Below are 19126 nucleotides of genomic sequence, written 5' to 3'. Positions count from 1 at the left end.
TCACGACTGGATCCGGTGGGTGCTCAACCACTCATCTGACAGTTCATTCAAAGGAACTCCAACCAACCACTCATCATATTTCGGGAGAAATTACAGAAGCTTTTACCTTTGCTGAGCGGACCAGTAATTCGAGGGGCCGCTCGATATTATTTACATTCATATCGTAGTACTACAGGATCAAATCTCAATGGGTCCACTGGCTTCGGTATCTTCAATGATAATGTCACCGCTTCATTCAAGCTCAATGATCCTGCTTCAGTTTACGTCGCCGAATTAGCTGCTATTCAGTATACTCTTGGGATCATCGAAACATTGCCCACAGATCACTACTTCATCATTTCGGACAGTCTCAGCTCTATCGAGGCTCTTCGTGCGGTGAAGCCTAAAAAGCAATTCCCGTATTTTCTGGGGAAGATACGGGAGTCTCTGCGGAAGTTATCTGAAAAATCTTACCAGATTACCTTTGTTTGGGTCCCCTCTCATTGCTCTATCCCGGGCAATGAAAAGGCTGACTCTTTAGCAAAGGTGGGCGCATTAGATGGTGACATATACGAAAGACCAATCAGCTTCGACGAATTTTTCAGAATATGTCGTCAGAGGACACTCAACAGTTGGCAAACCTCGTGGAGCAATAGGTAACTTGGACGATGGCTACATTCGATTATCCCAAAGTTATCAACGAAGCCTTGGTTCAGGGGATGGATGTGGGTCGAGATTTCATACGTGTAATGTCCCGATTTATGTCCAACCACTACACATTGGATGTGCATTTGCGGTGTATTGAACTCATAGAGTAGTCGGTGCGCTTGTAATGAAGGTTATCACGACATCGATCACGTTGTCTGGGCGTGCGCTGGGTATAGTGGCGCCAGATCGCAGATAAAGGATTCCCTCCGGGCCCGAGATAGACCATCCGATATTCCAGTTCGGGATATTCTGGCAAGTCGCGATTTTCCCTACATGTCCCTCATCTACCTTTTTATTAAATCGACAAATATCCTAATCTAGCCCATATCCTTTATTTCTCGTTCGTAGAGTTCTTCGCCATGCAGTATTGAAATCATTCAACACGTTAGCACAAGCCGAGCGTTTCGTTTTGCAGAAAAACTTAAACACGTAGTTGAACGTGACAATGCTGGAATTAAGATTCCTGTGTATATTGACAATGACTATATAGATGGAAAGCTACATGACCTATCACCTCGTAGACCTCCTGAGCCAATTGCAAAATTCATGTCGCGATACGAAGAAGTAGAATCAGTTACACCTGATACTTGGAGAAACTTCTTCCCGGGTACTCCTAACAGCGTTGTTGTAGTGAGGATGCGGGTCGAAAGACCCCTCCTACTTGACAATTACACTCAAAACTCACGGAATTACAATTAAACAAACTACGTTATGTATCCATGAGGGGCAAACTCCTACGTGCAAACACTGTAATCAGACAGCACATTATGGACAATCTTGCGCGGAAGATGCAGCGGAGAATGAATCTCAACCGATTGCCAACTTATCTACGGCAAACCAAGCCAAAACAGAGCTTTCAATACCGATGTCTGAACCTCAAACGGCGGCCAAACTAATGGCAGCTGTTCCGACTATAATGGCAACCGCAAAAGAAGCATCCACCATACCAAAATCAACTGTAAGCAACATCAGCAAGAAATGTAATAACAATGACGACGGGCTTACACTGGTCAACCGTAAGTTCAAGAATCAGGGAAGAAAATCTGATCGCGGGCACCAAGAGAGCATCAACGATGACTTGAAAAACAAGAGAGAATTAAAGGACCTCTCTGACACAGCAGGCGAGCAGACAAATGTTTCGCCCCCGCGACAGAAGTTCTCCGCTCGCAAAAAAAATTTGTTCGCACGAGATCCAACAGATAATAAATAATAATTGCTTGTATTTTCATTTTTACATATTATAAGGACATAAAAGTTCCACGGCTCCGTTAAGCTACCGCTATGAGCCGTGTCAAATAAACGAATTAAATAATAGAAGAAAAAGAATTAAAAACTTGAATATAAATGTGCGATGTGATTCAATCGTTCCTATTTCCGTTGTAGAACAATTACAGTTCGGATTAGTATAGCAAACATAATCTAAATTACAGCGATTCAATGAACATTAAACCACACAACGGTTGATAATCTGGGGAATCCAACTGTTTAGTACTCATTACTGTCATCATCGAAATCGCGTAATGTGAGTTATGTTAAACCAACTTAAACTTGAAAAAAAGACATGTAAGATACGTCGAAAAACACCTATATCTAAATTGCATTACAGCACTTCCCATAAAATGACTTCCAGCAGTTTCCACAGACCCAGCACAATCGGACGGCTAGGAATAACCATTTGTTTGCCTTATGGTTTTCGACATTCTACCGCAGGCGACCAGCAGCATGAAACGCGCAACACAAAACACCTCGTCTTCCCGGCGAGACAACGGAGTTTCAAAACGAAACAATTGCACTGCCAATGCCGGCAGATACATCTAGACACATGTGTGTCGGTTCCATCTCCCATTTGGGTGCTTAGAATGTTGCGCCACAATTGCACTGTTTGTTCGCAAATAGCTGTAAAACTTGCATCCGAAACCCGATGCAAACCAGGAGTCAAAAGGACCGATACTGTACCATAGCGTGACTTGAATTGTTATGGCTCCTCATCGTGAACGATCGGAAGCTGCTCAATACCTCACCTATGCACAGTTCAACCTTAACCGTGAATGCACTATTATCGAAGGTGGTTGCATCAAATTAAACCAGCGAACTCAACAACTTTTGCGGCTACCGAATAACCTGTCCTTTGGGGAATGCGGTACTAGAAGAATGAGGGAGTACATTGTTCATGCTGTTCCAACCAGAACCAAAGAACAATTTGCGTTTCTTTATTTTCAAATTCCCACGAAAATTGAATTTCTAATGGATAAGAAGTCGATTCAAGGTTTCATTTAGATTTTCACACCACACATTGTTGCAATTTAACATTCGATATCTTGTCAGCATTTTAGAACAAAATTGCTAGATATTGCCAATGATGACAGCTACATTCCAAGAATATCTATTGAAATTTGATAATTAAATACTGTGAAACGGGTTTTGATCTATCCAAACGGCCCAATCCTTTGTTCCATAGAATCGAAATGGAATTATTCTGAGCGTACTGCCGATGACGTGACCCGAAATAGTTATCCTTTGCCGTCGGCCCTTCGGCACTCAATGATAGAACAAGCAACTCTTCTGTAGAACCCAACTGTGGTGAAAGTTTTGCAACCATTTTCCATTTGATTACGTTTTATGGGCTCGAGCGACGCCACGCTAGAAACGATTTACTCCGTCGGCTCACATACGTATATTGTTTGTGCTGAACTTCGACCACTAAATAGTTGTTTATCGTAGGTCTTTCTCGTTGGAACGAATCGGCTTCTCGCTAGTTACCAGCGAAGCATATTTGGATGAAATGCTCCGATTTGCGGTATAGGGTTACTCAGTTTTTTCACGCTGCGCAGTGGGAAAAAATGTACCCAAAAGAACTACTGAATAGGCTGGATTAAGTTTACCATAAAAGATGTTTTTATGTAAAAAGGTCTGCAAAATTGATTGCTAGCATTTACAATGCGCGTATGATACGCTATCATGCGCGTTTTGCCCTAATTCTCCTTTTTGTTTCAGTTAATATTCAACACTGAATTGAAGTTGAAGTTGAATGCGGCTGAATACATTAAATGCTTAGTAGTAAGTTAGTAGTTTTTATGTAAAAGGTCCTGAGAATTGATTGAATATAGCTATAATAATCTCACGAATCGTGTATACCCATTTTACCCCAATTCTCCACGCAACTTGAGTTTTAAGTTGTTACTGGCTCTATATTTCGGTAAAGGACTAAATGCGGCTGATCAAAAGTGATAATTCTTGCCTAACAAAGTCCAGATTATCATTTGAATATAGTTAGAATGACCGCACGGAAATGTGTGTACTCATTTTACCACAATTCTCTCGTAACTCAAGTGTAAAGTTAAATAAAAATGGCTCTACATTTCAGAAAAAGGCTGAATGCTATTGATTAAAAGCATTAATTCTTATGCAATAAAGTCAAGACAGTTAGAATGGCCGCACGAAACGTGTGTACCGTTTTACTCCAGTTCCTCCCATAATAAATCCATGTTGTACAGACTCAATATTTCAAGAATGGATGAAAGCGGCTAATCGGAAGCAGTTTTTTGTTTGTAAAACAGTCCAGAGTATCGATTGAACATACTTGAAATGACCGCACGAAGGGTTTGTGCCCATTTACCCTAATTTCTGCTTTAACTCAAGCTCCAACGCAGTCGTTCTACCAGCCAGCGACCAGCTCAGTCGTCCTGACTCTGCGTTCGGAGGTCGTGAGGGGGTCTTCCGAACTCCCTTCTCAGGCGAGTATTTTGCTTTAAATGACGATCCGCTCCCTGAAAACCTTTTGGTTTCTAGCATGCCATCGGGTACATCACGTCCCTTCAGCATGTCGGCACGATTGCCACGTGGCGCTGACGATTCACGGTTATACTACCAAAACGTCAGAGGGCTAAGGATGAAAATCGAGGACTTGTGCTTGGCTGTTCTTGACGGCGACTACGATATTTATGTTCTGACGGAAACTTGGCTTGACGATCGTATTACATCGATGCAGCTCTTCGGGGATTCTTATGCGGTCTTTTGATCGGTGTTTCTTCCGCACTAGCCTCCTGTGAATTTGGTGTGGATAGTTCATCAAGCATTGAAGTTGTTTGGACGAAGATTACTACGCAGACGAAAACTACTTTATTGGAGCTGTTTACATTCCTCCAGAAAAGCGACTTGGCTGCACTATTGCGCAGCTCCATCTAGACTCTATAGAACACGCTTCTTCTCAGGCAGATGCAAACGATGTGATAATAGTTCTTGGTGATTTCAACCAACCAGGACTGATGTGGATTTCTTCTGGACGTGGATACGCTTACCCTAACCCGTTATCCTCGACAACAAATCCTGCCAGCCGCTTACTACTGGACGGGATGGCTTTCCACGGACTAAATCAAGTAAACACGATCTCCAAACACCAATCTCGTTTTCTGGACCTCGTCTTCGTCAGTGAGAATGCTTTGCCTGAGTGTTCTGTGAGTGAAGCTTCCAGTGTGATCGTTCCTTTGGATAACTATCATCCCGCATTAGAAATATCCATTTCCATCATTAGTTCACCACAATATGAAGAAGCTTTAGCTGTGAATCGTCGTAATTTTCGCAAAACTGATTTAACAGCACTACGTCGCACTTTATCGCTGATTGACTGGAGTGTACTACTTGATCAAGTTGATGTAAATGCTGCAGTCGATCTCTATAACCGATTACTCATTGACTGTGTTGAAAAATCCGTGCCAGAATATGAACCTCCCAAGAAGCCTCCATGGTCTAACGCCATGCTTCGGAATCTGAAACGCATCCGCGTCGAAGCCCTACGTGCGTACACAAATCGTCGATGCCCTATTCTCATGCGCTTTTTCGCACTCGCCAGCAATGAGTACCACTGTTACAATAAATTGCTGTACAAAGGATATGTGGACCGCATCCAACAAAACTTACGACGAAATCCGAAGGGATTCTGGGCTTTTGTTAAACGGGTCTTCCGTCTAGGATGGTCTACAATGGCGAAGTAGCGACTACAACGGCGGAAAAATGCTCCTTATTTGTCTTCACGACTAATGTGCCATCTGCCATCGAGCTCGAAAACGCGACCCGTGATGTTCCCATTGGTGCAGTGGATATGGATGTATTCACAATTTCAGTACAATCGGTTCTCTCTGCAATACGGAAAACAAAATCGTCTTATGCTACAGGACAAAGTGCTATGCCGTCTGCTGTTCTGAAAAAATGTTCCGATATCTTAGCGATCCCACTGACGCACCTTTTCAATGTGTCGCTTCAGCAGCAGAAATTTCCCGATGATTGGAAGTTTTCAGTTATGTTTCCGGTACACAAGAAAAAGGACAAAAGCAACATCGTGAACTACCGGGGAATCACTTCGCTGAGAGTTGAGTCAAAAATCTTCGAAGCGCTTATCAACGAGATGCTCTTTTTTGTCAGTAAATATTACATAAGCCCTTGTCAGCACGGATTCTTTCCTGGTCGATCGGTAGAGACGAATTTAGTTAGCTTCACATCGTTTTGCATTGAAAACATATCCAGGAAACTCCAGGTGGACACGGTCTACACAGATCTTAAGGCCGCTTTCGACACAGTTAACCATGAGATACTGCTTGCAAAGCTTGATAAACTAGGATGTACCTCGAGATTCTGCCACTGGCTTTGATCCTACCTTGTTCACCGCGAGTGCGTCGTGCAAATTGGTGACAACGTGTCTGAATCCTTTTGTAATAATTCCGGAGTTCCCCAAAGTAGTACACCAGGTCCATTACTATTTTCATTGTTCGTGAATGATGCGGTCTTTGTTCTAATGCGTGGAGGGAAACTGTTTTTCGCCGATGACGAAGATATTTCTTGTGATAAGGAATGAAGCCGATTGCCGTGAGTTACAGTGTCTCATTGATACATTTTACAATTGGTGCCAAAGAAACATGTTGATCCTTTGTGTTACGAAATGTTTTGTCATCGGTTTTCATCCTACAAGAGATATGCTTAATTTTAACTACAACATTGCCGGAACTCAGCTGCAACGCGTTGACCACGTAAAAGATCTAGGTGTTATTCTCGATGAAAGGCTAACTTATACCAATCACCTGTCAGCGACTATCGACAAAGCAAATCGACTTCTAGGTTTTATGTTCACAATTTCTAGCGAATTCCGGGATCCTCTGTATTTCAAGGCTTTATATTGCTCACTGGTGCGCTCGCAATTGGAATTTGCAAACATCGTCTGATGCCCTTATCATGCAACGTGGAGTGAAAGGATTGAAGCTGTCCAGCGCAAATTTATACGATATGCTTTACGTCAATTGCCTTGGAATGATCCGTTGAACCTGCCACCATATGAGAACCGTTGCAGACTATTAGTACTACATACTTTGCAAGAACGTAGACATACTTCGCAGGCCATTTTCATATCAAAGCTTCTGTTGGCTGAGTATGATGTTCCCGATCTCCTTGGACAAATCAACCTCTACGGCCCAACCCGTGTTCTTCGCTCTCGGACATTACTACACATCGAAATGCGAAACACCAACTACGCTGCTAATAGTCCGATTTTGGCGATGGTTCGTCGCTTCAACGAGCTTGCCGAGCACTTTGACCTCAATTATAATTCATCACAATTTCTTCACCATTTGCTGTTACATTAGGTTAATTATTTTTAGTTTAGTTCATTGAGACTTAGTGTCAGATGAACACAAATTTTAAATACAAATACAAATACAAATACAAATACAAATACAAATACAAATACAAATACAAATACAAATACAAATACAAATACAAATACAAATACAAATACAAATACAAATACAAATACAAATACAAATACAAATACAAATACAAATACAAATACAAATACAAATACAAATACAAATACAAATACAAATACAAATACAAATACAAATACAAATACAAATACAAATACAAATACAAATACAAATACAAATACAAATACAAATACAAATACAAATACAAATACAAATACAAATACAAATACAAATACAAATACAAATACAAATACAAATACAAATACAAATACAAATACAAATACAAATACAAATACAAATACAAATACAAATACAAATACAAATACAAATACAAATACAAATACAAATACAAATACAAATACAAATACAAATACAAATACAAATACAAATACAAATACAAATACAAATACAAATACAAATACAAATACAAATACAAATACAAATACAAATACAAATACAAATACAAATACAAATACAAATACAAATACAAATACAAATACAAATACAAATACAAATACAAATACAAATACAAATACAAATACAAATACAAATACAAATACAAATACAAATACAAATACAAATACAAATACAAATACAAATACAAATACAAATACAAATACAAATACAAATACAAATACAAATACAAATACAAATACAAATACAAATACAAATACAAATACAAATACAAATACAAATACAAATACAAATACAAATACAAATACAAATACAAATACAAATACAAATACAAATACAAATACAAATACAAATACAAATACAAATACAAATACAAATACAAATACAAATACAAATACAAATACAAATACAAATACAAATACAAATACAAATACAAATACAAATACAAATACAAATACAAATACAAATACAAATACAAATACAAATACAAATACAAATACAAATACAAATACAAATACAAATACAAATACAAATACAAATACAAATACAAATACAAATACAAATACAAATACAAATACAAATACAAATACAAATACAAATACAAATACAAATACAAATACAAATACAAATACAAATACAAATACAAATACAAATACAAATACAAATACAAATACAAATACAAATACAAATACAAATACAAATACAAATACAAATACAAATACAAATACAAATACAAATACAAATACAAATACAAATACAAATACAAATACAAATACAAATACAAATACAAATACAAATACAAATACAAATACAAATACAAATACAAATACAAATACAAATACAAATACAAATACAAATACAAATACAAATACAAATACAAATACAAATACAAATACAAATACAAATACAAATACAAATACAAATACAAATACAAATACAAATACAAATACAAATACAAATACAAATACAAATACAAATACAAATACAAATACAAATACAAATACAAATACAAATACAAATACAAATACAAATACAAATACAAATACAAATACAAATACAAATACAAATACAAATACAAATACAAATACAAATACAAATACAAATACAAATACAAATACAAATACAAATACAAATACAAATACAAATACAAATACAAATACAAATACAAATACAAATACAAATACAAATACAAATACAAATACAAATACAAATACAAATACAAATACAAATACAAATACAAATACAAATACAAATACAAATACAAATACAAATACAAATACAAATACAAATACAAATACAAATACAAATACAAATACAAATACAAATACAAATACAAATACAAATACAAATACAAATACAAATACAAATACAAATACAAATACAAATACAAATACAAATACAAATACAAATACAAATACAAATACAAATACAAATACAAATACAAATACAAATACAAATACAAATACAAATACAAATACAAATACAAATACAAATACAAATACAAATACAAATACAAATACAAATACAAATACAAATACAAATACAAATACAAATACAAATACAAATACAAATACAAATACAAATACAAATACAAATACAAATACAAATACAAATACAAATACAAATACAAATACAAATACAAATACAAATACAAATACAAATACAAATACAAATACAAATACAAATACAAATACAAATACAAATACAAATACAAATACAAATACAAATACAAATACAAATACAAATACAAATACAAATACAAATACAAATACAAATACAAATACAAATACAAATACAAATACAAATACAAATACAAATACAAATACAAATACAAATACAAATACAAATACAAATACAAATACAAATACAAATACAAATACAAATACAAATACAAATACAAATACAAATACAAATACAAATACAAATACAAATACAAATACAAATACAAATACAAATACAAATACAAATACAAATACAAATACAAATACAAATACAAATACAAATACAAATACAAATACAAATACAAATACAAATACAAATACAAATACAAATACAAATACAAATACAAATACAAATACAAATACAAATACAAATACAAATACAAATACAAATACAAATACAAATACAAATACAAATACAAATACAAATACAAATACAAATACAAATACAAATACAAATACAAATACAAATACAAATACAAATACAAATACAAATACAAATACAAATACAAATACAAATACAAATACAAATACAAATACAAATACAAATACAAATACAAATACAAATACAAATACAAATACAAATACAAATACAAATACAAATACAAATACAAATACAAATACAAATACAAATACAAATACAAATACAAATACAAATACAAATACAAATACAAATACAAATACAAATACAAATACAAATACAAATACAAATACAAATACAAATACAAATACAAATACAAATACAAATACAAATACAAATACAAATACAAATACAAATACAAATACAAATACAAATACAAATACAAATACAAATACAAATACAAATACAAATACAAATACAAATACAAATACAAATACAAATACAAATACAAATACAAATACAAATACAAATACAAATACAAATACAAATACAAATACAAATACAAATACAAATACAAATACAAATACAAATACAAATACAAATACAAATACAAATACAAATACAAATACAAATACAAATACAAATACAAATACAAATACAAATACAAATACAAATACAAATACAAATACAAATACAAATACAAATACAAATACAAATACAAATACAAATACAAATACAAATACAAATACAAATACAAATACAAATACAAATACAAATACAAATACAAATACAAATACAAATACAAATACAAATACAAATACAAATACAAATACAAATACAAATACAAATACAAATACAAATACAAATACAAATACAAATACAAATACAAATACAAATACAAATACAAATACAAATACAAATACAAATACAAATACAAATACAAATACAAATACAAATACAAATACAAATACAAATACAAATACAAATACAAATACAAATACAAATACAAATACAAATACAAATACAAATACAAATACAAATACAAATACAAATACAAATACAAATACAAATACAAATACAAATACAAATACAAATACAAATACAAATACAAATACAAATACAAATACAAATACAAATACAAATACAAATACAAATACAAATACAAATACAAATACAAATACAAATACAAATACAAATACAAATACAAATACAAATACAAATACAAATACAAATACAAATACAAATACAAATACAAATACAAATACAAATACAAATACAAATACAAATACAAATACAAATACAAATACAAATACAAATACAAATACAAATACAAATACAAATACAAATACAAATACAAATACAAATACAAATACAAATACAAATACAAATACAAATACAAATACAAATACAAATACAAATACAAATACAAATACAAATACAAATACAAATACAAATACAAATACAAATACAAATACAAATACAAATACAAATACAAATACAAATACAAATACAAATACAAATACAAATACAAATACAAATACAAATACAAATACAAATACAAATACAAATACAAATACAAATACAAATACAAATACAAATACAAATACAAATACAAATACAAATACAAATACAAATACAAATACAAATACAAATACAAATACAAATACAAATACAAATACAAATACAAATACAAATACAAATACAAATACAAATACAAATACAAATACAAATACAAATACAAATACAAATACAAATACAAATACAAATACAAATACAAATACAAATACAAATACAAATACAAATACAAATACAAATACAAATACAAATACAAATACAAATACAAATACAAATACAAATACAAATACAAATACAAATACAAATACAAATACAAATACAAATACAAATACAAATACAAATACAAATACAAATACAAATACAAATACAAATACAAATACAAATACAAATACAAATACAAATACAAATACAAATACAAATACAAATACAAATACAAATACAAATACAAATACAAATACAAATACAAATACAAATACAAATACAAATACAAATACAAATACAAATACAAATACAAATACAAATACAAATACAAATACAAATACAAATACAAATACAAATACAAATACAAATACAAATACAAATACAAATACAAATACAAATACAAATACAAATACAAATACAAATACAAATACAAATACAAATACAAATACAAATACAAATACAAATACAAATACAAATACAAATACAAATACAAATACAAATACAAATACAAATACAAGTGTGAAGGTAAACCTCGCTGTACTTCTCGGAAAGAGACTGAATGCAGATGATCAAAAGTAGTGATTCTTATACAACTTTCTGAAATATTGAACAAGGTATAACTTCAAACTTGTATTATGGGAATAATTGGGATAAAACTGGTACATACGTTTCATGAGATCATTCCAACTATCTCCAATCGATTTTTCGGACTTTTTACATAAGAATCACTACTTTTAATCAGCAGCGCTCAGTATCATTTTGAAATGTGGAGTAGGGCATTGAAAAAATCGCTCTTTTTTAAATTCTCAAAGTAGCTCAAAGTTAGCTCGAAAAATATTTAGCAAAGCATGAAACCATTAGTGCCAAAACGTTGCCAGATGTATACCCTTTCCAAAGAGTGCTTGTTTGTCAAAATCAGTGCAAAAATACCACCACAAGAGCCCGCCAAAGAAAACTGACCTACATGACCCCACTCTATTCTACCAATTTCAAATACATCAAGCGACGTGGACGGGGGTCTAGAACCTTCACACTTGAGTTATGAGACGAATTGCGGTAAAACTGACGTTTAAACCAGGCTTAAGTTTTAAGCGAGGGTGAAGAAATCGGCCTTAAATCACATACGGACAGTTTATAAATAGAGATGCCGCGTGTCCGTTCGATCTTTCGTCCCTCGCTTGCCAAACGAGCAACATTATGACTATACCGTTCAATCGTACAATAATTCGTGTGCATGCCTATTTTCATATCGAGCAGGGGAAGCTGAAGAGCGCACAATAAACTTTGCACACAGAAAAGAAACGGTTTCATATTGTACACGGTTTAACTGCGGATTTCTATAGTGGGGGCATTAACTCACACACACACACACACACACACAGGCCCGTCGAGAGTGGGGGTCAGGGGGGGCAACTACCCTGGGGCCCGGGTCTGTTTTGGGGGCCCGCATTTTTAACCGAATTAAATTTATTTTAATTTAATTGTTGAAGTTTATTGTTTCTGTTGACACTGCAAATATATTACGATCATACGTTCCAATGGTTTTCTGAAGTAGGTGAACGTAACCCAATCAGATTCATTTAACAGTGCAATTGAACCATTCTGGTTTCATTTATCGCAAGTGTTTTTCAAAGTGTGCAGTATGAAGTGGTATACAATTTATCATATTCCTAGCTAACTGTCACTAATAAAAGTTGGATATTCTCGGAATAGGATTGATGAGTAGATGACGAAAATCAATGTATTTTGAAAATCAAGATGGCGAATTCCAGTTAAGACATCATTATAACCTAAAATATTGACGTTTTCGAAATAAGATAATCATATAATCGATATAGGTATAGTGATTTGTGATGCGAATGATATGATTATAGAAAACTTTTCTCAACCAGAAGACGCTATATTGGCCTTCAAAAGGGCATCACTCATCTACTCATCAAACCTGCTTAAAAATACCCTCCTAGTTTATACAGATATTGTTCGAAATAGCTCCAAGCTACCGTTTCTATCATCTACTCGTCAAGCCCTTTTCAAAAATTCCCAAATTGTTAGGGTTATCGATAATATTGCTCAACCAACGAATTTTAATAAGAATGTGAAGCGAACTTTTTTTACGATCTAAATCCCAAAAAACGAACTAATTTAATTTACGAACCCTTGGCTTGATTCGTAAATGGAGGTTGCAGTGTACACATTTGATGCAGAAAATATGGGAATTTAACTAGATACTTATTCTACCCATTAGTTTCCACCAAAAGTTGAAATTCTTTCTCTCACAACTCTCTGTCTCAGTCTTTTAACAGCAGATTTCGCTGTTGGATCCCAGTCATCGCATTCGGAATGTTTTCTCTCTGAATGTCAGCGCAAATGTAACAACTGATTCCAAAACCGATTTCCAATGGGTGACATACAATTTCATCTCAGTCCAGATTATCGTATGAAAGTTAGCTTCAGGGCAAAAAAGATTATGCATAAAATTGCTGCCTTCACCACAGTCTGAAATATTTGAAAATATCCAGCCGGTTAATGCACCCATTGGAAAATCATTCAATATCAGTGTTAACCTTTCGGTAGACGCACTAGTACACAGAGTGCGCGTCACTCAGGAAATCAAGCGAAAGCGTCTTTGGCTGGTGTTCTGGCCTACTCGTTCAGTGAGCCATGCACGCGACTTCAGGAAGGCCAGACATAAAGGAAGGCCAGACATAAAGTGTATAACTTTTGAACGGGTGCTTATGGACAAACAATTTTACCTTTGTTTTGTAGGTGAAACCTAGTCCTATTAGAATAATTGATAGTATAATTACAATTTTTGCCGATAGTGAAGTCACACGGGTTCAAAAACAGGCCAAAATTAAATCAAAATCAGTTATAAGTCTTTACACAGTATTCACAGCTATCTGGTCTCTTCGGAAAAGTTGTGTGTTTTATGATGATAAAAAATACCTTAGAACATTGTTAATGCGAAAAATTAGAAATAAAAATATTATGAGTAAAAATAGGAAATGAAGGAGTTCACCATAGAGAACTTCTCATAACTCGATTACTATGAGTGACAGAGACAACATGTCTTCTGCAAAATTTATAAAAATACTCTCCTCTACAACTTTGTCGAAGACAGCCAAGCGCTATCTCTTTCGGTTCAAAAGTTAAATTTTCTATAGCCTACTATGATCATTTTTTTAAAAAGATAATATCACTAAAAGATGGCGCTTTTTACACACACAAACATAGTAGGATATGTGAAATCACTAATATGGACAGTTTTGACTCCAGCGAATTAAGTACCTCAAAACGCTGTTTTGAGCCACTGTGCAAAGTGGCGTTTACAGAATTTTGACAACCTGCTTGGTTACTGAGATATAGCGAGAAACGTGCTGAGAAATTTTTCATTTTTTACTTCAATTGACTGTGTCTAGGAATTGGCTCAAATTATCTTGATGTAAAAGATGTTTTTATATGTAAAACTATCTGAGAAACACAATGGCATACTCATTTTCAAAACAAAAATGCACGAATTGTGAGAAAAATGCAAGTTAAGTTTTAAACTGGAAATGTAGCATATTTGGCAACACTGTAACCAAAAATAACTATTTTTTCTAAATTCCCTCACTCATTTCCTTCAAAATGCATCTCATCGATTGTTCATAGACCAAATGAAGCCAAAGATATGAATAAAAGTTAATAATTGCTGATTTTTTTCTATGGAAAATTTTCCATGCACGATTATGACACCCTACAAATTTTGTCATCAATACACGCCTATGGCACGTGTAAGTGTGACTTTTGTTCACATTTATAGTGAAAACTCGCAACATAGTCAACCGATCTTCGTAATATTTGAGAGATTAATACAGAATAGATAGAAGCATCAATTGCCTTCTTTGAATTGTTTGTGCAATTTCTAAGTTTCAAGATATTCAATCTCAAACTTTAAAAATCGTTTTTCTCGAAATGTGCTAAATGGCGCTTGTCATAAGATAGCACAACAGCGACGAGCTAGCATAGAAACAAGATTCAGTTTGCTCCTGAAACCGAACATATGCGAACATGAATGCATTGTACCGAAAAGCAAAAAGGGAAACAAACCAAACATTCGATTCATCGCGGCGGGCATGAATTGAATTTTGTTTCTCTTTCAAGCTCACGAAGGGATGTCAATTTTTCTAAGCTCTGATTCTGGGCAGCATTATTGTGCGTCAAGGGAGCATGAACAATGCCGATATGGACTGTATGGCAATGCCACAAAAAAGGTTTCCAATTGGAATGGTAAATCGGACGCAAGTCATTCTAATGGCCAGACACAAATATTCCTTTATTAATTTTTATTTTTTCCATCTATTACATGTTTAAAATACTGACGACTCTGTTAAGCTAACGCGTTGAATCGTGTCAAATAAACAATTTTCATAACAAATAGTTTAATTGAAACGGTTGCATCCGTATAGTTTCTCTAATCGATATTGAAATAAGAAGTCGTATATGGTAGGGCCCGTCAGTACTTCAAACCCCGGGGCCCGGCGCGGCTCTCGACGGCCCTGCACACACATAAATCGTGTGGCCATTTGTTTGCTGTGTGTAAAATTTATCGCTTGTGCTTCACCCTACGCGTATAAAAATGCAATAAGTTCGAGTTGTGTACACACGTTGATCTGTAATACGCTTGTGGTTTGAATTGAGTTCAACCAAATACAAATATGTTAATACGGAATGCTCTGACGATTTTTCGAGGACACGTTTTAAGCTACCCAATGGTACACCGAGGTACACTGTCAAAGTGACAGTGTGCTTTGATGAAATAGTGTTAAAACTGGTTGCACGGATGAATTTGTTTAGCAACGATTGACACATGCAATTGTTTTGGTTACCTGTTGACGAAAATGTAAGTTTTATTTAATAAACGTTTATTGAAAAAAGATATTACTTATGAAAAAGAATTTCTAATCTGCAGCTCAAGGATGGGATTTTTCCTGCTTTGAGGAGGTAGGTGGTTATTTTCGCACATTGTCTTAAAATCTTTCTACCCGCAGCTCCACGTCTGACGTTAAATACAGATTCTGGAGAGGCACTGAAACTAAAGGAACCAGGTGAATAAGTTCTTTTTCTAACTGATTCGATAACCTGTCGGAATTTAAAATATTAGGTAACAGGTGCCTAATTTTTTGTCCCATTCAGTGACTCAGTTGGACAGTTGATGACACTTAAAAACTCGACCAACTCTACCAATTTTGGTTTTTTTAGTCATCCACATACTTTCGGCACGCACTGTAACGTCCAACACGCACGGTTCTTGGAAATCTGGTATGTTTAAAAAATACCACCACATCTCTTCAAACAAATCTATAACCAAAACTATCTATTTTGTCCATTTCATTTACAGCAAGACTCTGACGATGAAATATCGCACCTGAAATGGAAACCGTGCAAGTTCGGTTCATAAAGGCAGCCACCCTCTCACGACTAGTGGATGCCCTGACGATGGATGACGGAGAATTGGAGGGTACCTTTGTAAATGTGTTCCTTACCACCTACCGAACATTTACCCAACCGGAGAATGTCCCGGGATTGCTGCTGGACCAGTACGAGAAATTATATTCGGAACCAGCGGCACTATTGCCCTCGGATGCGCTGAACGATCAGTTTGTTCAAAAGTGAACAGTTCAAAACTCCGCTTCAGGAATAAACTATCTGCTCTGACATTATAGTCTCAGTTCTGCACGTTTGGCTGGATGGATTCCCCGAAGGTTTGGATACGGAAAGCTTGTAAAGGCTTCACATCAAAAAGGTTGCAAAATTCATAAATACACATTAGGTAAGTTCAACTGATATTTGTTAAAACCAACCCATTCCAATCATTTATCTTCGACCAGGTGTACCAATAGGCCAAACAAGAACAGTAGAAAACCCTCGCCATTGCCAAGGTCCAGTTATTATCATGATCTGACCGACTAGTTTGGAGTTTTTGGAATATTTACAACCTGCCTTCCGCGGACCACCATCGCATCTGATGAACTCGTTTCGATTCCCCGAAATTCCCGTGAAGCACTTTGCCGAACAGCTGACCCGAATGGATATGAAACTGTTCAAGTGGGTGATACGTGTGATCGCCAACAGGGACAAGCACGAGTGCGGATCAGTACTCGCCACCATTACTCAGTTCAATGCGGTTTCCTTCCGGGTGAAATGCTTATCGAACCGCAGCTGAAACCGCAGGTAAGACTAACTATATCTTAACTGAATTTGTATTCTAACGAGCTATTTTTTTACTAGGGACGAGCCCTTCTCATGTCCACTTGGATTGACATTGCACAGGAGCATCGACTATTGAAAAACTTCTCCTGGGCCGTGCTGCTTCGAGAACAACTGAAACAACAACTGAAACTCTACACCGAATTTGCTCGGATATTTTCCGAGGATAATAACGCCTGAGCCCAACAGGAACCGCTGATGCGGGAAGGTACTGTTAAGTTTGCCGACACGGTAGGCGAGAAAGACCGCCATCTGCAGAAGGTATTTCAGAAGCAAAACATGTTAATTAGCTACGGAACCCTTCCTTATCTGGGGACATTCCTGACAGACCTAACGATGATTCATTGATTCATGCTGCCATACCTATTACGCTACAGGATGGCTTGATCAATTTCGGCAAGTGACGGAAGGAGTTCGAGGTCATCTGCCAAAGGATGCTCTGTTCGATCGGTGGTTTGCCTCGCCGCTGGTCCTGGACAAGACACATTATCCTCAAAGTAAATGCGAGCAAATTGTGTTTATTTTAATTAAAGACGCTGAATCTATCTGGGTAAAGACTCATTATTCATGCGCGTATAATCATCATGTGTAAATCAATCAATTGCCCTTCCTATGCTCATTCACAGGGATAGACCGTTCCAACATCAAATTATGGCCTTGCGGAACAATTATTTTTATTGAAACAAATTTTATTGAATTCAAAAAATAAATTTGTCTCACGACCAATAATTTTATTAATTGAATTTAATGTATATTTTTTAACCTACAAATCTTTTTTTCTGCGTGTTGCAATATTTTCCAAATCCAAGCAAGAAATAAACATTCAAATCTCTTGTAGGATAGGGAAAATACTATTCCTCAGCACGGTACATCATTAATCCTGCACTTTCCACTGAAACTTCTTGCTGTGTGTCTCGGATTGGATTTTGATCCCGAGGAATTGCCATGTCAAGAAGCGATGCGACACCGTGCGATGATAGGGAGATGAAACAGGTAACTCGTGTCAACCACTTGCTCCGGCGGAACAATTATATTGATCACGCGAAAATCGTTCTTGAGTCCATGTCCGACGAAGATGACATCACTTTCCACCAGATAGTGTATTTTTGGTAGGACTTTTTCAGCGTCTCTTGTAGCTAAAGTTAGCATCCAGATCGCCTTGTTTAATTTCA

General features: G+C 34.6%; 1 pseudogene; it reads left to right on the top strand.

The window, feature by feature from the left end:
• The first annotated feature begins 1552 nt into the window (after window positions 1-1552).
• On the top strand, window positions 1553-18586 carry LOC131679844 (ral guanine nucleotide dissociation stimulator-like 1; annotated as a pseudogene).
• Window positions 18587-19126: the final 540 nt, after the last annotated feature.

This window comes from Topomyia yanbarensis, chromosome 2, assembly GCF_030247195.1.
Source record: "Topomyia yanbarensis strain Yona2022 chromosome 2, ASM3024719v1, whole genome shotgun sequence".
Classification (NCBI taxonomy): Eukaryota; Metazoa; Arthropoda; class Insecta; order Diptera; family Culicidae; genus Topomyia; species Topomyia yanbarensis.
This window is presented reverse-complemented; position numbering and strand designations above follow the sequence as displayed.